The sequence below is a fragment of the Ascaphus truei genome, chromosome 5, assembly GCF_040206685.1.
Source record: "Ascaphus truei isolate aAscTru1 chromosome 5, aAscTru1.hap1, whole genome shotgun sequence".
NCBI lineage: Eukaryota > Metazoa > Chordata > Amphibia > Anura > Ascaphidae > Ascaphus > Ascaphus truei.
In genome coordinates, this window is record NC_134487.1 from 309,954,960 (window position 1) to 309,976,890 (window position 21,931).

At 47.3% G+C, this 21,931-nt stretch overlaps 1 protein-coding gene across 5 annotated transcripts in view; it reads left to right on the top strand.

The window, feature by feature from the left end:
• The first annotated feature begins 6,445 nt into the window (after positions 1–6,445).
• Positions 6,446–21,931, top strand: part of PARP11 (poly(ADP-ribose) polymerase family member 11) — a 66,519-nt gene continuing 51,033 nt past the window's right edge. Inside the window, exons 1-2 of one of the 5 annotated variants that reach the window (XM_075603090.1) lie at positions 6,446–6,583; positions 19,443–19,501. The gene's annotated coding sequence lies outside the window, so the exon portion shown is untranslated. Of the gene's footprint in view, positions 6,584–11,176; positions 11,301–19,442; positions 19,502–21,931 lie in introns of all 5 variants that reach the window. The other 4 variants (XM_075603087.1, XR_012801957.1, XM_075603085.1 and 1 more) reach the window with 4 other exon arrangements.

Here is a 21,931-nt window from a genome sequence, read left to right on the forward strand (position 1 = left end):
GAAGTCGCTAGAGACATTAAACAGCTTAAAACACTTAAAGCACCGGGACCTGATGGTTACTCGGCCGAATATTTTAAACATATGACTGTAGAAATAACACCACATCTGGTAGAGGTATATAATCGAATAATGTCACTAGGAGAAAGCCCCTGGGTCTTTGTTCAGCGGTAATCAAACTAATCCCCAAAAAAGATAAAGACCCGGAAGAGCCGGCTTCCTACCGACCAATTTCCCTCCTTAATCTTGACTACAAAATATTCACCAAAATTCTAGCAGACAGACTTAAACAGTTTCTCCCTGAGGTGATTCACCCAGACCAAACTGGCTTTGTGAAGGGTAGACATTCATTCACCAATATACGGAAACTATTGACGGCCATTCAATATTATGGAGAGGCCAATGGACCTTCCTCTGCCCCCGACGACCATGGACCGGCCTGTGTTCTAAGTCTGGATGCGGAGAAAGCGTTCAATATGATAACATGGCCTCACCTGTTTGAGACCCTAGAGAAGTTCGGGCTCAGAGGGAGCTTTACAGAATCCCTTAAAACTATCTATGCCCAATCAAGTGCCTCAATCTCTTTCAGCGGTAAATTATCGGGACCGTTCAAACTCTATAGAGGGACCAGACAGGGTTGCCCACTTTCGCCATTGCTATTTGATATGGCTATTGAACCTCTGGCTATCACTTTGAGAGAATCACTTAAAGGGTTACAAATTGGGAACCAAATAATAAAATTGGCTTTATATGCAGACGATTTGCTTCTGTTCTGTGCAGATCCGGCTAATCAGTTACCGCTAATAATGCAAATTATTGACAACTCCCAAACTTTTTCAGGCTATAAAATAAACTTGACAAAATCTGAGGTTCTCTGGCTGAGGAAGGGAACTCTAGATTTCATAGGCCCAGCAACACCATTTAAAGTTGCTAAGGTTTCCATCAAGTATCTGGGTATTCAGTTTCCCCTGAACCTACAGAAGCTATATGAGCTGAATTATATTCCTATCATAAACAAATTGACAGAGTTGGCAGGATGGATGAATCTACCATTAACTATGTCTGGTAGGATTGCTTTAATTAAGATGGTTTCTTTCCCGAAGCTTCTGTACTTAATACAGACACTTCCCCTGCTTATAAGAAAAAAGAAACCACAAAGATACATAGAGTTTTTTCCAATTTTATTTGGAACAACAAAAAACACAGGATCAGTCAACAAAGGCTACAGACCGATAAAGAACAGGGGGGTCTGAACCTCACCGATGTGGGAGCGTGTGGTGGTGCTGACTACATACATTAGGGATTGGCTACTTGACAAGGCAGGGTTTGTGAATTCTGGAATAGAGTTAAGCTGGCTCTTCCACACTCCCTGGGATTCCTGCTCTCCCACACTCCCTGGGATTCATGCTCCCCCACACTCCCTGGGATTCCTGCTCTCCCACACTCCCTGGGATTCCTGCTCCCCCACACTCCCTGGGATTCCTGCTCCCCCACACTCCCTGGGATTCCTGCTCTCCCACACTCCCTGGGATTCCTGCTCTCCCACACTCCCTGGGATTCCTGCTCTCCCACACTCCCTGGGATTCCTGCCTTTCCTACAGGATAAGGATAATGTAGATAACATTCTGAATGCATTATGTTTGTAGATACTGTAAGAGCCTGGCGTAAAGTAAGAAAATATTTTAAACTACCACTGAGAGTATACAGGTTGTTACCGATTGTAGGGAAAAGAAAATTCACTTGGGTGCACACTACATATTTAAAATGTAACTTTTAATACAACATACTTAAAACATATATTACCGTAACTATTAATGTGATTAACCATAAAAATAAATTAAATAATATGCACGTATGCAACAGAGTTAGCCTCACATATAGATAGATTCCAGTATAGAAATACAGCTGGAACCTGGGAGGCTAGACAAAGTGCAACCAGACAAGGTGAGTCAAAATGCCCAACACTTGCACTCACTAGCACAATAAATAGTTGGCCAAATACAGCAGCAGGGATACGGCTACAATGTGTCCATAGATCGTTGCAATAGTATCAGTAGAACCATCCCTGCCAGCTACACTATTTTTAGATATATGGCTATGCTAGTGAGAATACTGGAATTCGTCCCTGACGAAGCTCCATAGTAGGAGGGAAACACGCGTTGGACGTGTTATCATGTCATCAGCCCCTGTTATGGGGTTATTTTAACACAGTGCGCTAATTCCAGTATTCTCACTAGCATAGCCATATATCTTAAAATAGTGTAGCTGGCAGGGATGGTTCTACTGATACTATTGCAACGATCTATGGACACATTGTAGCCGTATCCCTGCTGCTGTATTTGGCCAACTATTTATTGTGCTAGTGAGTGCAAGTGTTGGGCATTTTGACTCATCTTGTCTGGTTGCACTTTGTCTAGCCTCCCAGGTTCCAGCTGTATTTCTATACTGGAATCTATCTATATGTGAGGCTAACTCTGTTGCATACGTGCATATTATTTAATTTATTTTTATGGTTAATCACATTAATAGTTACGGTAATATATGTTTTAAGGATGTTGTATTAAAAGTTCAATTTTAACATATGTAGTGTGCACCCAAGTGAATTTTCTTTTAGAGTACAAACATTTTTGTACCCCTTTTGTTTCCCTGATTCACTTCAATTCACAGCTGCACGTACAGTCTCTGATAATTATCGATTATATATATCATTTATTTACACCACAATCCGTATGATTTAGTTGATCACTCCCTATCCCCTTTCTTTCGATTGTAGGGAACTCAGAATTTACGGCAGCCCAAGAGACCGCAGTTTTCAGGACTTGGGCCAGTAGAGGACTTGTTCATGTCGCAGACTGTTTTAACACAGGAGGGAGAGGGAGACGGGGAGGGAGACGGGGAGGGAGACGGGAGGGAGACGGGGAGGGAGAGAGGGGGAGGGAGATGGGGAGGGAGACGTGGAGGGAGAGGGAGACGGAGACGGGGAGGGAGATGGGGAGGGAGATAGAGGGAGGGAGAGAGTGGGAGACAGGAAGGGAGAGAGAGGGAGACAGGGAGGGAGAGAGGGAGAGAGAGGGAGACAGGGAGGGAGAGGGAAACAGGGAGGGAGAGGGAGACAGGAAAGGTGACAGGGAGAGAGGGAGGGTGTCAGGGAGACAGTGAGGGTGACAGGGAGACAGAGGGTGAAGGAGACAGAGAGGGTGAGGGAGACAGAGAGGGAGACACACCCACTGATACACACACATATACACACTGTGACATAGTCCAAAGATGTTAGGCAGCATTCTGCCCCATTTTAGGTCAGAAAGTGCAGGAATAGTTACAAATGGTCGTTTCCACAGCTTCACATTAACTCAGGATGCTGGATGGAAAATCCAGACCACAGATTACAATGGGTCTAGTTCTACCTCACCTGCTCTTCTAATCACATGCACAGGTATTTAGAGCAGAGAGGTTTGCATTTCACTCTCTCTGGGGGCTGGGGATATCGCTGCTTCCCTGCATCCAGTTTTGGGGTGGACGGCCCATCCAAGTATCACAGTACCAGAGGATTTGCCTGGACACTTGGGACCGAGTTCCCACCACGAACAGATAAGACAAACAAATGTTTATTGCTGTTTCTAAAAGACTATGCTGTATCTAGTGACCCTAAATGAGAGGGCATTGTTTTAAGCTGGGGAACCAGGTTAGTTGGCCCAGCAGCAGTTAGAGGCTGATTCTGATGTGTAGTTAGATCCCTGAAAGGGATAGGATTTCTTTATATGATTTGGTTTTTATTTCTTAAAAGTGACACTGTGTGAAATGCTATGACACTGATATAAGTGAACCGCTGAATGAAAATATCTGAGTGCCTCTAACCTACACATGTTAAAGCTGCAGTACCTTACTTGGATGAAAATAAAGCAGGCAGAAGCCTGAGTTAAGCAACGTAATACTTTGCATGTTCCTGTTTGTTGTATAATTAACCCTAGAAGACTGTGTCGGGAAGAACCCAGACAGACGTCAGCGCTACAAAAAAGGGGCGTTTGTCACAACACACAGATACACACACATACCCACTTATACACACACATACACATACCCACTGATACACACACATACACATACCCACTGATACACACACACACACACACACTGATACACACACACACACACACACACACTGATACACACACACCCACTGATACACACACACACACAAACTGATACACACACTGATACACCCCGCCTCCCCCTGCACCGCCCGCCAGCGACCGCGTAGCCACCACTGCCCGTCCCCATCTCCCGCACCAAGGGGACGGGGGGAAGTGAGCACCACCAGGAGAGGCAAAGGTGGGAGCGCCGGGGGACAAAGGTGGGAGCGCCGGGGGGCAAAGGTACAAGGTAGGTGGTACAAAGGCAGGCGCACCCCCGCTACCACCTCCTATTACCCCCCTGGCTGGGACCCGGGACAGAAGGGGGACACTCACCGCGCAGCCGACAGAGGAGCCAGGAGCGGGAAGACAGACACACTTACGTGTGCTCTGCACAAAGCGGAAGCCCCGCCCCCAGCTTCCTCTGACCTGCCTGCGACCAAGCCCCTGCGGGCTGGCCGACATTCTAAGTCCCGCCCCCGGCATTCTCCTTCATTCAATCCCCCCTGCAGCATGCATTCATTCATACACACATAGAAAATACTTACCGGCCGCCGCATTCTCCTCACCGCCGCTGCCCCGCAATACCGGGACCAGGGACAAAAACCGGAACATTTCTGGGACGGACCTGAAACCGGGACAGGACAGAAAAAAACGGGACTGTCCCGGTTTTGGTCACCCTAGTTATCCCACTTAGTTAGGATCCTGTACAGGTGGAGGCGCTGTCACTGTACGTATCGTTTTAGGATACACCTCAGGTTCCCATCAGCAGAGGCGCACACCTGGTAATACATATAGATTTCCCCACATGGTCCCTATCTGCGATTGGGGGGGGGGGGGGGGGAGGGGCGGGAGAAGTGTGTTACATACAAATACTACAATGATTATTTGGAAGTTGCATTTCTTGTACTAAATTGTCAATAAAAGATGTGGTGATCAGTCCCACACAAACAAAAAATTGATTGCTAACCACAGGCCTTATCTTGGTATGTTTATTTCCTAATTTAACAGCACAAGTAGCACAACGTTTCATTCCGCTTAACCAGGTGCTCATTGTCCAATTTGTACAGTTAAATGTCTTAGCGGAATACACATACTTCAGAAAGGTAAAAAAAGGTCAGTGCCACTGAAAAGCACTGAGAGAGTTAATGGAACTCAATAGCACTGCAAGGGTTAATGTCACGGACAATCAGTGGGTTGATGCCACTGCCTAGCAACATTAAAAAATCCGTCACTGCACAAGGGTTAATGTCACTGTTCAGCACTGAAAGGGTTAATGCTGCTGCACAGCACTGAGGGAGTTAACGTCACTGAAGGAGGAAGTGCAGGGAGCCCCAGTGTGCCCTGCGGGGAGCCCCAGTGTGCCCTGCGGGGTGCCCCAGTGTGCCCTGCGGGGAGCCCCAGTGTGTGGGGAGCCCCAGTGTGTGGGGAGCCCCAGTGTGCGGGGAGCCCCAGTGTGCCCTGCGGGGTGCCCCAGTGTGCCCTGCGGGGAACCCCAGTGTGCCCTGCGGGGAGCCCTAGTGTGCCCTGCGGGGAGCCCTAGTGTGCCCTGCGGGGTGCCCCAGTGTGCCCTGCGGGGAACCCCAGTGTGCCCTGCGGGGAGCCCTAGTGTGCCCTGCGGGGAGCCCTAGTGTGCGGGGAGCCCCAGTGTGCCCTGCGGGGAGCCCCAGTGTGCCCTGCGGGGAGCCCCAGTGTGCGGGGAGCCCCAGTGTGCCCTGCGGGGAGCCCCAGTGTGCCCTGCGGGGAGCCCTAGTGTGCGGGGAACCACAGTGTGCCCTGCGGGGAGCCCCAGTGTGCCCTGCGGGGAGCCCTAGTGTGCGGGGAGCCCCAGTGTGCCCTGCGGGGAGCCCCAGTGTGCCCTGCGGGGTGCCCCAGTGTGCGGGGAGCCCGTGTGCCCTGCGGGGAGCCCCAGTGTGCCCTGCGGGGAGCCCTAGTGTGCGGGGAGCCCCAGTGTGCCCTGCGGGGAGCCCCAGTGTGCCCTGCGGGGAACCCCAGTGTGCGGGGAGCCCCAGTGTGCCCTGCGGGGAGCCCCAGTGTGCCCTGCGGGGAACCCCAGTGTGCGGGGAGCCCCAGTGTGCCCTGCGGGGAGCCCCAGTGTGCCCTGCGGGGAGCCCCAGTGTGCCCTGCGGGGAGCCCTAGTGTGCGGGGAGCCCCAGTGTGCGGGGAGCCCCAGTGTGCCCTGCGGGGAGCCCCAGTGTGCCCTGCACGTGTTTGGCAGAGCACGAGAAGCCCCGCCTCCGGCCACGCAATACTCTGATAGCTCCGCCTCGTTACACGCAATGTTCTGAGCCCCGCCCGAGAACGTAATACTCTAATATCCCCGCCCTCGATCACGCAAGGTTCTGAAGGCCCGCCCACTTCCGATGTCCGTTTGTTTCCCCTTCCTATAGCCGCAGGTTTGGGGTTTGGCTGCAGGCGGCAGGAGGTTGAGGGGTGCTGTGCCAGTTCAGGCTGAGGTGAGTGCCGTGTCAGTTCTGGCCGAGGGGCGCAGTGTGTACAGAAGACTCTTGTTAGCAGCCGTACTGGGTCAGAGCTATTAAATAAACATCTGATTCTATTGTTGTTCTGCATATTGTGCTTGTTTCCCTGTGATTAAATAGTGTAACCATGGCGCGCGATAAAGGCGTGTTAGCAGGTACAATACAGCACTGCTTTATACAGAAAGGGATTGCTTTAGGGGAACCCAGAGTAATGAATACCCAGTGACATTTACTGCAGCCTTTCTCAGCAGCTACATTATGTAGTGAGGTCACCTGGCCCTATAAAGCATTACTTACACCAGGCTCCCCTCTGCCGGTCCTGCATGTCACAATACAGGTGTTATGACCCCTATTGACGTGAGAAATGACGCAGTAAAACTTGCATGCGTTCAGGACGCGCGCGTGTAACCATTGTTTTCTGTGGCATTTTGCTGTAATAACGCAGTAGCGTCAACACATCACAGGTGCAATAATGTCTGTATATGTTACTGCTGCTACACAGGGGAAGTGTAAGAGAAAGGGATTCAGACCCAGGACTGGCAGAGGAAAGGTATTTACACTATCTGCTCCCATTCTGTGTCCTCATTATCATGAGATGCTTTATATTATAAATGGAAACGCATAGAAAGTGACTTGAAGGATAATAATCCATTTCATAGTGGACTTGTTCCTTGGCACTGAGCAACCTCATAACTGTCTGTAAACTGATTTTATCCTCTTGGATTTTATATAAACTACTATACCCACCAAAGAAGCAGCTCAGTCATTGCACTTGACCTTATTACAAATAATTTAGGCATATGATTTTACGATGTTTAATATACTGAAGAGCAGTATTGAACCAGGAAGTATGTGGCTAGTAGAGAGAGTCCACCCTCAGGAAGTGACATACCTGTAGAGTGAAAATTACTGATTTATACAGATCCAAAACAAAGCCTGAGGTATAACACATAAGAGTTTACCATCTCTATGCTTTACTGGGCAACAGTGACAGATCTATTCACAAAATGAAAGTTTCATGCAGTGGTGTCTTGATATACAGTGTTGTACCAATGAATCGGTACATAAACCCGACCCCCTCTCTTCCCCCCCCCTCTCTTTCCCCCCCCCTCTCTTCTCCCCCCCCCTCTCTTCTCCCCCCCCTCTCTTCTCCCCCCCCTCTCTTCTCCCCCCCCTCTCTTCTCCCCCCCCTCTCTTCTCCCCCCCCTCTCTTCTCCCCCCCCTCTCTTCTCCCCCCCCTCTCTTCTCCCCCCCCTCTCTTCTCTCCCCCCCCCTCTCTTCTCCCCCCCCTCTCTTCTCCCCCCCCCCTCTCTTCTCCCCCCCCCTCTCTTCTCCCCCCCCCTCTCTTCTCCCCCCCCCCTCTCTTCTCCCCCCCCTCTCTTCCCCCCCCCTCTCTTCTCCCCCCCCCCTCTCTTCTCCCCCCCCCTCTCTTCTCCCCCCCCCTCTCTTCTCCCCCCCCCCCTCTCTTCTCCCCCCCCCTCTCTTCTCCCCCCCCTCTCTTCTCCCCCCCCCTCTCTTCTCCCCCCCTCTCTTCTCCCCCCCTCTCTTCTCCCCCCCCCCTCTCTTCTCCCCCCCTCTCTTCTCCCCCCCCATCTCTTCTCCCCCCCCATCTCTTCTCCCCCCCCCTCTCTTCTCCCCCCCCTCTCTTCTCCCCCCCCTCTCTTCTCCCCCCCCTCTCTTCTCCCCCCCCTCTCTTCTCCCCCCCCCTCTCTTCTCCCCCCCCTCTCTTCTCCCCCCCCTCTCTTCTCCCCCCCCCTCTCTTCTCCCCCCCCTCTCTTCTCCCCCCCTCTCTTCTCCCCCCCCCTCTCTTCTCCCCCCCCCTCTCTTCTCCCCCCCCCCTCTCTTCTCCCCCCCCCCTCTCTTCTCCCCCCCCCTCTCTTCTCCCCCCCCTCTCCCATTGATTAGTGTGGGATTTCTTTTTAGCATCCTTATCCCTACTGAAACCTCTGAGCTAATTGCTCTGCACCCTTTTTCTGACTTTTGTGAAGTCGGCTGGCTGGGAGTTTGTCGGAGCCTCCTACCTTCTCCGCAGCCAGCATTTCCTCCTGCTATGTTGCGTTGTCATGGCGATGCAGCATCATGTGATGTTATGGCATCATGGTGATGCATGGCCCGGTGATGTCGTGACATCATGGGATGTCACACGATAGCAGGATGAGATGCTGGCACTTGCAGAAAACTTGCACACTCCCCAGTCTATCACAATTTAAATGTTGTGGGGAAGGGTGCAGTTGCATGGAATGCACCGCCATCAAGCCGGCCCTGTTTACTAGAATCTAAAGTAAGGTTGCAAACATGACTGGTCGGATGCAGGTAAAACGTTTAGACTTTAAGATACTTATGAAAGTATTTGCCAGTGTTTATTTCTTTTATTAATTATTTATCAAATGTTTTACCAGGAAGTAATACATTCAGTTACCTCTCATTTTCAAGTATAGCCTGGGCATAGAGTTAACAAATGATGACAAATACATGGTTACAAATACAGCTCAACCCGTTATAGCGCGATCGGCTACAGCACGGATCCGCATATAACGCAGTCTTGAGCGTGGCTCCCGATTTAAAAACATCTCCATTATTTTTTTAAACATTCAATACTTTATTGCTAAAGGACACATACACACACCCACACCCCATACACCATGTGGGAATTGAACATGAATACATTTTATATAATACACATGCAGGAATCGAACCCAGGACCTTTCATATGCTAGTACCAATTCCCTGGAACAAAAGATAGATCAAAATAACAGCTGGTCCACAAGGCGAAAAATAGGAAAGCTTACCAGTAAAATGACATTAAAAACAATTTATTTCACTTACATAAAAAAAAGGAACAAACAGTGAATGAACTTTAGGAGGATAGTTCATTCACTGTTTGTTCCTGTTTTTTTATGTAGGTTAAATTGTTTTTAATTTCATTTTGTTGGTGAGCTTTCCTATTTCACGCCTTGTGGAGCTGCTGTTATTTTGATCTATCTTTTCTTCCTTTTCGTCTGTGAGGATCAAATCTACACTGTCGGAGGCTAATCGGGGGACGCATTACACTTGGCAGCGTCTTTGCAAGTAGCTGGGAAAGGGATGCAGGACGGTGCATAATAGTGAGTAAAAGCTATTCCACACTGGGTCTACCAGGGAAGTGGGGACCTTTTTGCTACTACATAAAGCTTATGTTGTCTCCTCCTGCATCATCCCTTAAGTGTATATAGCTGCACAAAACATTCTGTATTTATCTGGCATTTGCTCCATCCTACTTCAATTATTGCCACTGTTTAAACAAAGCCTTGCCACCTGGAGCTTATACACGGTCTTTCTTGCTAGTATCAATTCCCTACCTGCTATGCCACAGGATTGGTGTGTTAAAACAGACTCTATAAACATAGTTAACATCTACAGCACAGTGCAGTGGACTGCACGGTGTACAATATGTTAAGTTTTGTTTTTTAGAGTCTGTGACATCACACACAACCTGTGGCTTGCAGGTAGAGAATTGGTACTAGCATATGAAAGGTCCTGTGTTCGATCCCTGTATGATATGGTCATCACTTGAGTCTAGGCGTAAAGTTCATCTTTCCTGTTTTGCCTTCAAATACTTTCTGGGCAAGCTACCTGTCTATCTGAACAAGCTCCTCACCCCTACCACGTGCAGCACTTATCATGTGAGATCTGACTCCTAAAAGACTGTTCATGGTCCCAAGGTTCAGCAAAGTATCCGGCCGCTCCTCCTTCTCTTACCGTGCATCCCCAAACTGGAACAATCTACCGGAGACTCTCACAGCCACCACCAGTCTAAGTTCGTTCAAAACCAAAGCTGTCTCACATTAATGTGGTCTGTAACTGTTTCATACGCCTATAATATATATAATCTCTAACTGCATGCAGTGTCTTCTATATAATGTATACCCTATTCACTTATGTAACTATGTATTGTAAGCATGTATAATTTGTCATCTTAACTCTATGTCCAGGACATACTTGAAAACGAGAGGTAGCGCTTCAATGTATTACTTTCTGGTAAAACATTTTTATAAATACTGTAAATGTGTGTTGTAGTTGCATTTGAGGACAAAGCGGCATATTGAATTGTAGAGGGTATCAAGTTTGCTAAGGTGAGTTTGGAGTGCTGTGCCATATACCATGCCCCATACTCTATAATTGGCATAAGTATCTGCTGTGCAATGTGCTTTCTGACTAACAGACTTGGGGAGGATTTGTTCCTGTAAAGTACACCTAGTTTGTAATAGGTTTTGGATGTCAGGGTATCAATGTGCAACCCATATGTTAAATGGAAGTCAAACCATATGTCCAAATATTTGAAACTAGTAACAGGGGCTACGATGGTATTAGAGTTGTTTCTGATCTGGAGCTCATTCATTGGAAGCTTTAGAAATGTAGTCTTGATCCCAAATACCATTTGTTACTGTCTTGTTTAAAAACAGCTTGTGTTGGGAAATCCAATTTTCAAGTCTCAGTTAGATTGAAGTACGTGTTCAAGGTCAGAGAGGCGAGGGTTTTGTGCATATAGGATTGAGTCATCCGCATTCATGTTTGATTCTCCCTTTCAAGCTGTAGGAAGATCATTGATGAAGAGTAGGGGCCCCAGAACAGAGCCTTACGGGACACTGCAGGTGATATCCATGGGGTCGGAGTTAGAGCCTGAAATGGAAACATGTTGGGATCTACCTGATAGGTAGGACTGAAACCAGTTTAAAGCATGCTTCCCTATTCCAGAGCACCGGAGTTTGTTTAGAAAGATATGATCAACAGTATCAAAAGCCTTTGCAAAATCTAGCAATATTGCACCAGTAAGTTGTCCTTGTTCCGTTCCATACTGGATCTCATTGCAAACATTTAGGAGGGTACTTACCATGAAGTGTTTGGGGCAAAAGCCAGATTGGAATTGGCTAGGGAAATTTGTCTTGATATAGTAATCGATTTAATTGGGAGTAAACAAATGTTTCCATGACTTTGGATAGTATTGGGAGAAGATATTGACCTGTAGTTTGAGACTGTTTATATTCCCACTTTTGAAGATTGTGACAACTCTGTCAGTTTTCCAGGTCTTAGCGATATGGCCTGCAGGCAGATTAGAGTTGATTAGGGATGCAAGTGGTTTGGCAGTGGCTGCGGCACCAAGTCTTGGGCACTTAGATTGCAGTAAGTGAGGTCCACATTGGCTGCTTAGTTTTAATTTGAAGAGCGCTTGTGTAATCTCTTCGGATACTGGGACAAATTGAAAATTGTGGGCAGCGTTGGAGATGGTGGAGCTATAGGGGTACTCCCAGAATGAGATTCATGTTTGTAGTTTGGGTTGTGTTTTGCTAATATGTTAGTAGTACACCCCACAAAGTATTCATTTGCAATGTCAGTGGAATTATACTTGGTTGTTGATGACCTTCCAGAAGTTAGCTGGATTGGATGTATTCTGGTGAAGAAGTTCAGCGTAATATTGTGCTTTTGCGTGTCTTGTTTGCCTTGGGCACATATTCCGCAAGCATCTGTGGTTAAGATTCCTGGTAGTACCTGATACATTGTAGCTTTTCCACAAGGCATCCCTAAGATGGTAGAGCGATATAAGGTCGGTTGTTAGGCTAAGGCCCCGCTCCCAGAGTCAGCGCACCTGCGCTGCTGACAGGCGGTGCGCTGAGATACACAGACCGCGATCTGCGGTCTGTAGGGAGCGGGAGGTGGGAGGTTTGATCGGGAGGTGGGCGGGAGGTGGGCGGTTTGACAGGGAGGGGGGGCGTGGCTTGAGCGGAGGGACCCGCTACTCTCCCCCCCCTCCCTCCACGGACTCGGGCTGGAGCTGGAAGGTAAGTTTAAACACACACACGCAGGCACTCATTCATACACGCGCACACACACACACAGGCAGGCACTCACGCACTCATACACACACACACACACGCGCGCACACACAGGCAGGCACTCACGCACTCATACACACACACACGCGCGCACACACACACACACACACACACACACACACAGACAGAGGCAGGCACTCGGGCACACACACACACAGACAGGCACTCACGCACTCAGACACATACACACACAGACAGGCACGCACTCAGACACACACACAGAGAAAGGCACTCACCTGCTTTCACTCCACACTCCTCCCCGCTCCCCGAAGCCTCTCCGCCTCCCCTCCCCATTGGCTCACAGCCACACACGTGACGCGTCAAAGCTAGAAAACACCATTCTCTGGTGTCTCCAGCGGCTGACGCGCGACAGCGTGTAGTCAGCTGTGCCGCCAGTGGGGACCGGGACCGGCTCGCGAGGATTCCCCTGCTGGTGGGGAACTCGCGACATTGCCGCCCGCGCCAACGAGCGCAGCGGGACCGAGGCCTAACTCATGGAAGGTGCGCCCCGTACTCTTATTCTGCATAGTGGAGCATGGGTATCAGAGTTTTAAGAACTCAGATTGGAAAATAAATTGGAGTGCGGAATCGGGAATTAAATTGATTCTGTACCAAGGGCAGTTGGTAAGATTAGCCAGAAACTGTCGTGGGTTCAAGTTTCTAAATGTTCTAGTGAGGAGAACTTTACGGCTTGAATGGGGTCGTCTGATTTTTCCTTACACAGTACACTATTTCATTGTCACTGAAAATGTCAAGTAGGATGCCAAAGGATTGTATTCTGCTTGGATTAGGAGAAAATCCAGTCTAGCAAGGAATGGTTGTCAGATTTCAGGTTTGTCCGTGTGGGTTGGGAAATTAGTTGCGTTAATAAGAACAGGCTTAGGAAAGGGGAGGCAGATTTTGCCAACTAGCATTTCCAAAAGAGGGTGTGCTTGGGGTGCAATTAAAGCTGCAGTTCAGGCAATATCCTGCATGTGTTTTTTTAATAAATCAGTTCTGTAGTAAGAACAAATACTTTTAGCATTTTCTGTTTTAAAAAAAACAACTTTGAAAGACCAATTTTCTTGTATTCTATTTTAACAACCATTTGCTAAGGCACTGCCCCTTCATGTCCTGTCACAAGCCCTGGCACACCCCTTTGTCAGCCCTGCCCTCCCTCTAGCACATGTCAGTGCAGGAGTGCTCATGAATATTCATGAGCTTCCACTGAGGGACAGAATCAGAAGAAAAACAGATCCCTTCACTAATTATGTCACCAAATTTCGCCGATCAATACATGGAGAACGAATTGACCTGCAGCTATACAGTTCTTTAGGTAATTAGAGATTGCCCACATGAAACTATTGAAGTAAAAAAATAAATATATAAAAAAAAAAAAAAAAAAGACTGGACTGCAGCTTTAAGCAGCGTAAATTTTTTTTTTAAACTTTATATTTTATTGATTTATCAAAGGATACAGACATTTTTGCACATTATAGAACACTCCATATGCTCTGTAGCTGGTCCATATCTGTCTGAACTGACACGACGCAAACACCAATCACACATCCAACATGCACAGGTTTGGAGGAAAGACATACTGGGGAAGAGAGCTATGGGGAGGGGGGGGTCACGGAGGAGCTTCAATCCAATGCCATCCTTGGCACGTCTCTACACTTCTCCATCCTTCTTTTGATTCTGGTGCGGGAGACCTCTGCAGTTTCTTATGCCTACGCAAGCTTTTTATATATAGACGTTTTCTCTTAACTTCCCAACCCAATCGTTCCTTATCTAGGCCCGTCGCTATACCTCCCCCTCTTCCCTGAGTGCGGTCTGTCACAGGAGAACTCATTTATTTCTATCATAGCCAAATGGAGGCATTGCTTGCCCCTGGGATGTCTGTTTGTGCCAACCACGGCAACCAGACCTTTTGGAAATTTGAGCAAGTGTCGTTGACCAAACTCGTTAGCTTCTCCATCTGGCAGGCAAACCAAATTCTGTTCCGAATCTTTTCAATTGTTGGAATTGTGTTCTGTTTCCACAATGCTGCGGTCTCACACCTCATTGCCGTTGCAAAGTGAACGATCATGTTGTTACCTGCCCGTGACAGACCTTCCAATGGCTTGTTTAGCAGAAACAGCCAGGGATCCCGGGGAATTTCGAGGCCCAAGATCCTCTGTAACCAATCCCGAATCTGTTCCCATATTGGGACCAAACGAGGGCAGGACCACAGCATGTGCAACAAGTCTCCTGGCTCTCCATATTGTCTAGGACACAATGGGGAGTAACCTGGTACAAATTTAGATAATCTGACTGGAGTGAGAAACCACCTCCATTAATACCTTATATGAGTTCTCCTTTAACGTCGTGCAGATCGAACTCTTTGCTGCTGCCTCAAATATCTTTGTCCATTCCTCGTCCTCTAACGTCCTCCCTAATTCTGTCTCCCACTGCGTCATGTAACCTAGTCTCAGTCCGTGGCTGTTACCAGGATCGATGACCTCCCCATACAGTCTAGATGTGAGTCCCCCTGTGTCGTGCCCTCGTGCACAGAGCGTCTCAAAATGTGTCACCTTAGGACAATTTTTATGTGTTTGGTATAAAATGTCCTGATCTGGAGGTATCTAAAAAATTCAGTGTTGGGAATGTCCTTATCCGACTGAATTTGTCTAAATGTTTTGATTGTGTCCCTGCCCTCCAGATCCTTCATTCTCCTGTACCCTCTCTCCCTCCAACATGTAAATCCCCCTTCTTCCATCCCCGGGGCAAAATCCGGGTTCCCCCACAATGGGGCCATCAGCGAGTGCCTCGTAGTTAGAGCACATCTAAATTTAGTGGTCTCCCAGATTGCAATTGAGTTGTTCATTGAGGCTAGCAGTTTCTTTATCTCTTTGAGCCGAGATTTTGGGTACCAAATTAAGTTACTAATTTCTAGTGGGGCGCATAGTTCGCTCTCTATGCCCACCCATCTGCGTATTTTTGGATCTAGATGCCATTGGATAATTTGACTTAATTGGGTCGCTCTATAATATGAGAACAAGCAAGGTACCGCCAGTCCGCCTGTGTTTTTGGACCTCATCATTATTCTAGCCTTTATTCGTGCTTTTTTTTTTTTTTTTCAAATAAAATTAAGAACCTTTGTCTGCATGTCCCTAATATCTGCATTATCTATGGGTATTGGAAGCGTCTGAAAGAGGTACAATAATCTGGGAAGAAGGTTCATTTTAACACTATAAATTCTTCTAATCCATGAGATACCATACGATGCCCATTCTTTTAACTCTCTCTTCAGGGACTGCAAGAGTTTAGGATAATTTGCCTTATATAACAGGTTTACTTCCTTGGTCAAATTGACCCCTAGGTACTTAATTGCTTTGGGTTGCCAATTAAAATTAAAATCTCTATTAGTTTTTTTGTATCTTTTGGGAGATTTAGACTCATGGCTTCAGATTTCGCCTGATTTATCTTGAATCCTGATATCCTGTTAAATTTTTCCAACAGGTCAAAAAGGTTGGGTAGAGAGACTACGGGCCCGGACAGCGTCAGGATGACGTCATCCGCATACAATGCTGTCTTGTGTTCCTGGGAATTAATTTGGATCCCTGTAATGTCCATGTTACCTCTAATCCGGACTGCCAGTGGCTCCATGCATAAGGCGAACAACAAGGGTGACAATGGGCAGCCCTGTCTTGTGCCACTCTTGATTTTGAGATATCCTGACGGGAATCCCTGGTGAACTACCCGTGCCATAGGATTCGTATATAATGCTTTAATTGCCCTCAAGACTCTATCCCCAAATCCAAACGCCGCAAGCGTGGCATCCAGGTACGGCCAGTCTATTCAATCGAAGGCTTTCTCTGCATCTAAGCTTAATATAATTCCTGGGATCTTGTTGGTTTTTATGTAATCTATAATATCAATAACCCTCCTGGTATTATCGCCGCTTGTCTACCCTTAATGAAACCAACTTGATCCGGGTGAATCAGCCTGGGTAAAATAGTACTCAATCTTTGGCCAGCAATTTTGAGTAGATTTTCACATCCGAATTAATCAGTGAGATCGGCCTATAACTTGGGCAATTTGTGGGGTCTTTCCCCTGCTTATGAATCACCGAGATGGACGCCTGCAGCATCTGGTCCGAGAAAGACCCCCCTCCAGGACATTATTGTACATCTTTAACAAATAAGGGATCAGAATCCCAATATATTTTTTGTAATATAAATTTGAGAATCCGCTTGGGCCCGGAGCTTTTGCAGGTTTCAGATTAGTAACTACCTCTAGCAGTTCTTCCGCTGTGAACTCCTTCTCCAGGAACTCCCGCTCCAACCTCGTCAACCTGGGCAAGTCCGAGTCTGCTAGGAAAGTCTCTAGTGCCTTACTCGTATTAGCGTTATGTTTCACCTTCTTCCCATCATACAACCCTTCATAATATGTTCTAAACTCCTCAACTATGTGTTTGGGATTTGAGGTTAACTTTCCTTCCCTAGTCTGAATTGCGTGAATTGTATAGTTGGATTGTCTGTTGCGGATTTTATTTGCTTGCATGGTATCTGGCTTGTTCGCCTTTTCAAAAAATTTCCTCTTTGTCCAACTCAATGTCTTTTCAGCCTGGGAGGTAAGGAGTAGATTAAGTTCTATTCTTGCATCCTTCAACTCCTTCAGTGTCTCCTCTCTATCCGTCCTGTTATGTAGTATAGAGAGTTCATGAAGCTTTTCTCTCAGCTGATTAATTTTGGCTTCTCTCTTTTTTTTTCCCTTCCCGCCGCTATGTTTATCAAAATTCCTCTCAGAGGGGCCTTATGAGCCTCCCACAATGTTATGTGAGATTCCACACTGCCTTTGTTCGTCTTAAAGAATTGTGAGATCTCTTCTCGTATGGCTTGTGCGATCTCTGGGATCTTAATGAATGATTCATTGAGTTTTCAATTTGCCCCTGGGCTAGCCAGCCTAATTTGAGAGCACCGCAGCTCTATTGGTGCATGATCCAACCATGAAATATCATGGATTCCTGAATAGGAGATCTGCGGGACCAGTCTTCGACACAAAGAAGTAATCGATCCTGCTGTAGCTGTCATGTGGGTGCGAGTAAAAAGTAAATCCCCTTTCTCCTGGGTGCTGTTCCCTCCAGATATCTACAAGTTGTCTGTCCCTAGTACCCTGATGTAGCGCCTTTACACCTCCCCTTTTGATTCTTCTTAGTTTGTTCCTGTCTAATGTCGGGTCTAAATGTTTATTAAAATCTCCCGCCACTAATATGCTCCCCTCCACCACCCTATCCAGCTGTGCAAAGAATGTCCTAAACAATTGGGGATCTTCTTCACATGGGGCGTATACCGATGCTAGTGTCAGACTACTCCCATTCACCGTCCCTGTTAGGATAAGATATCTACCGTCTGTCTCTTTTGATTTTTCCCACTTTAAACGGCAAATTATTGTGGAGCAGTATCGCCACCCCCTTCTTTTTCTCTGCCGCTGAGGCCAGATAGAACTGGCGGAAGTGCCTGTCTAAGAAACTCTGGTTATTTCTAGTGTTGAAGTGAGTCTCTTGTAGAAATCACATCAGCTTTTCTATTTCTATACTCCTTAAAGGCAATGCGTCGTTTCTGAGGGCTGTTAAAACCTCTAACATTATGTGACACACATGTTACTGCCATGTCAGTGCTTTAGTGGATCTGCTTACCCTCTGCAAACATACTTTCGGGTCCCGCCCAGAGATCTGCCACCTCCAATTCTCTTCTTGCCTTGCGACCGCTTCCAACGGTGACCAACAACTTGGGGGACAAGGGGAGGGGAAACACACAAGGACAGGCAAGGAAAACAAAACAACACCTAACAACTCCAACACAATAAACAACAACTGGAATGAGCTGTATTTGATCCTTCCGGACCTAAGCTCATCTGCCCAGGGGCAACAAGCCTCCCTCCTTCCTCCTGGGGGGCTACTGCTCCTACCCTCCTGAAGCCTCCCTTCCCCTGGGTCTTCACCTATGGGTTTAGCAGTCTGTCCCCATAGGTTGTCAGCGCAAGCCCACTGCCCGGATGGAGGAGCTTCTGCCCACCCCCCGGCGCATTCTTGCAGATTATCCCAATGTCTGGTATAACGTACTTTTTTCTTAGTTGAGTTCTCTACCCACATGTCTTTCCATGTCTCCCTTTATAGACTCTGCCAACTAGCTAGATCTCTTTTCAAACTTCCCCTGGTGACTGCGGATCTCTTTTTCCTCTCTTAGCTGGACCAGTATCTATTCTACCTGCCCTTGCTACCTTTTCCTGTCTTCTGTCTCTCCACCTTCTTTTATTCCCCCTCTCCCTTCTCATATCCGTGTTCCTGACTCTCCCCGCCCTCTCATTATCTCGCCTACTCTCCCAACTTGTCCTTTGCAAGCCCCTAACCCTTTCTCCCTAGACCCCCCATCCACATTCGCCTCTGTTCTCCATCCTCTCCCCCTGCTCTTCTCTCTCACTCCTCCCCTGTCCACACTCCTCTCTCTCTCTCTCTCTCCCTCCACGTCCTCCTGCTGTCTCTAAGGTGCCTGCTTCCCCCTCTCCCCCTGTCCTTCGCCCCCCTTCCGCCCCTGCCCTCCACCCCCCTTCCGCCCCTGCCCTTCGCCCCCTTTCCACCCCTGCCCTTCGCCCCCCTTCCTCCTCTCCTCCCCTGTCCTTCACCCCCCCTCGCGCTGCCTGCCTGCGGAGCTCCCGGTAGCGCAGTTCGCGTACCTCCGCCGAGAGCCCCGCCCAGGACTTAATGATGCTCCCCTTCCTTCCGGCTGACGTAATCTCCGGCCGCCGTGTCGCCGTCTTATGACGTCACTCGGCTCCTTCCCTCCGATTGGTCCCAGATCTCTGCCTCGCTACGCCTCTTCTTTTGCAGCCCCGTCGCTCCTCCCGCCCACCTCTGCCTCCAGACTCCTCTGCAGAGCTTTCGCGCCCTTTCTCCCTCCTCCATCTTGACGCGCACTTTACTCCCGCTTCTTCCTCTCCCGCAGGTTCCCGCTGCTGATCTCTTTCATGGCCGCCATCTTTCCCCTTCACCTCCATCACCAGGGTAAGTCCAGCTGGGGCAATTTATAACATTTTCTAGTTAAATGCACAACTTCTTAACCTTGTAATTTAAACACTTATGTCCTTGCAAACTTTGTGAACTTGATTAACTTTATTTGAACATCAACTTTGCCAGTTGCAGCAACACATTTTGGCAAGGAAAAGGCACACCTCTGTTTACTCTGCACACACTCACTTGACTCATAACAGATTTATGCAACGTTACCTACCTCTGTGATAATGTACATGCTACTTATCTCAACAAATGTACAACTTGAAAACAACTACTCAAATTTCTATTTATACTGTTACTCTCTTTAGCAGGTAATATTGAACGTAACTCAGGCCCTCCCTTTTCAACTCTGTCCCATACCCGAGAATACCCCTTTCAAATTCCAAAAAAGGTCTATCTGTCGTACATATAAATATCCAGAGCCTGCTCCCCAAACTGGATGAACTAAGGGCACGGTACCTTATGCATAAATCCAAAGTAACCAATCTCACAGAAACATGGCTAACTTCTAAAACCCCTCGATGCAACTATCGCCATTCAGGGTTACTCCATTTCTAGGAAAGACATGGACAAAACAAAGGAAATAACCCCTCCAATAGCGCTAACCTACACTGAAAAATGATAATAAGTGCTAACAATAATGTGCTAAACAATAATTTGTGCTAGTGCAACATCAAAGTGAGAACAAATGCTGTGAAACAAGCAGCTAGGTGACAATAATAACAGGTTATTCCAAACCTGATAAAAGACAGTGCACAAACAAAATATAAAGTCCCCAGCGCTATAAGTCCAAGATACCGTGATCCTAAAGGCAGTCTTTGGTCTTTAAGATGGTGGTTGGGCTTTGGTAAAGATGCTCCAGATGGGATGGTGTCCTTGATGTAGATGGATACACCGTCTGAAATAACAGATGACAGACACACCTGATTGCGCAGCGTATTTCAACAATCAGAGCCCTATCTGAGACTGTGAAGAATCCTACTCACATAATAAATGCCTGTATGTTCAATGGAGAGGATCTGTAATGGCTCCCCTTCTCCTCAGCTCCTCTCACGAACCCCACGTGGAGACAGCTTACTGGGATCGACCTCAATCCGCAATGGCGTCCGGGATGGTTCCGTTGCGGCACCCCCACAGATATGCGATAGAAATAGGCACAATATGGTGTAGTATGAAAAGACCTTTAATGACTAAAATACTATAAAAAGTATTAAAATACACTCACATAGTGCAACGATTGATCGTATTTCTCGCGAATGCCGTCCGCAGCTTGCAATTCCTAACAACACGATGGAGAGGATCACTGCACGCAGACACGCTGTCGACTAGGCGTGTGACGTCAGTGATGCGGGAAACTCTCCCTGCGCTAGGACTACGGGTGCTGGGATGGTTCAAAGAACTAAGCTCCTCCTCCCTACGCGTTTCGTGACTCGTGGTCACTTCGTCAGGGGATGGTGGAGCTTAGTAACTGATGTCTTAAATACTGACCCTAATGGAGAGATCCTCCTACTAAGGGTAGGGCTTAACTGCAAAGTTAATCAAGGAGGATCAGCATTGGTATTAACAGCGCGATCAGGGTTGTTTCCATGACAACGTTGAGCATATGAGCCCTTGCTGTATATAAAATTAACCAAAATAACCAAAATAACGTGATGATAACAAAAATTATGAAGAATAAAATATAACAAAATAAAACAATACTGATCACATGTTAAAAGCCATGAGTTAGCACAATGCAAATCACATGCAATAATGAAAGACCAAGCAAAATTAATAAAATTGATAAAGTCAATACAATTCATATAGCATATCTAAAATATCCCACTACAGAAAAATGGAATAACTTAAGAATCCTTCAAAAAGGCTGCAAGGTCAAATTCAATGTTAAGGCCTAGGGGGGGTCAGGGTTTTGAGTGTGTAAATCCAATAACTTTCTCTTTTGGAGACTGTATTGAACCTGTCCCCCCCACGCCAACTACTTTTGGGATTATCAATCCCTACACATATTAGACCTTCTGGACTCTGGTTATGATGTTGTCTGAAATGATTTGAGACACTATGTGTCTCGAGGCCCCTCCTGATATTGTAAACGTGTTCAGCGAACCGTCGTTTTAGGGGTCTCCCCGTGCGGCCCACATACTGTAGGCCGCACGGACATTCCAGCAAATAGACACAGAAGCTTGTTTTACAATTGATGAAGGTTTTTATGCCAAAGCTTTTTCCTGTCACATTAGATTTAAAAGTCTTCGTTTTTTTGCTGTGTTTACATCCGATACAAGAGGGAGTCATTAGACCAACTTGAAGAATTCAAGCTATATCTGAATGCCAATACGCGGAATCTTAGATTCACGTTTAGTCAGAATAGGACTTCTATTAACTTTCTCGACCTTTCTCTGTATGTAGTGAATGGTATCATCCACA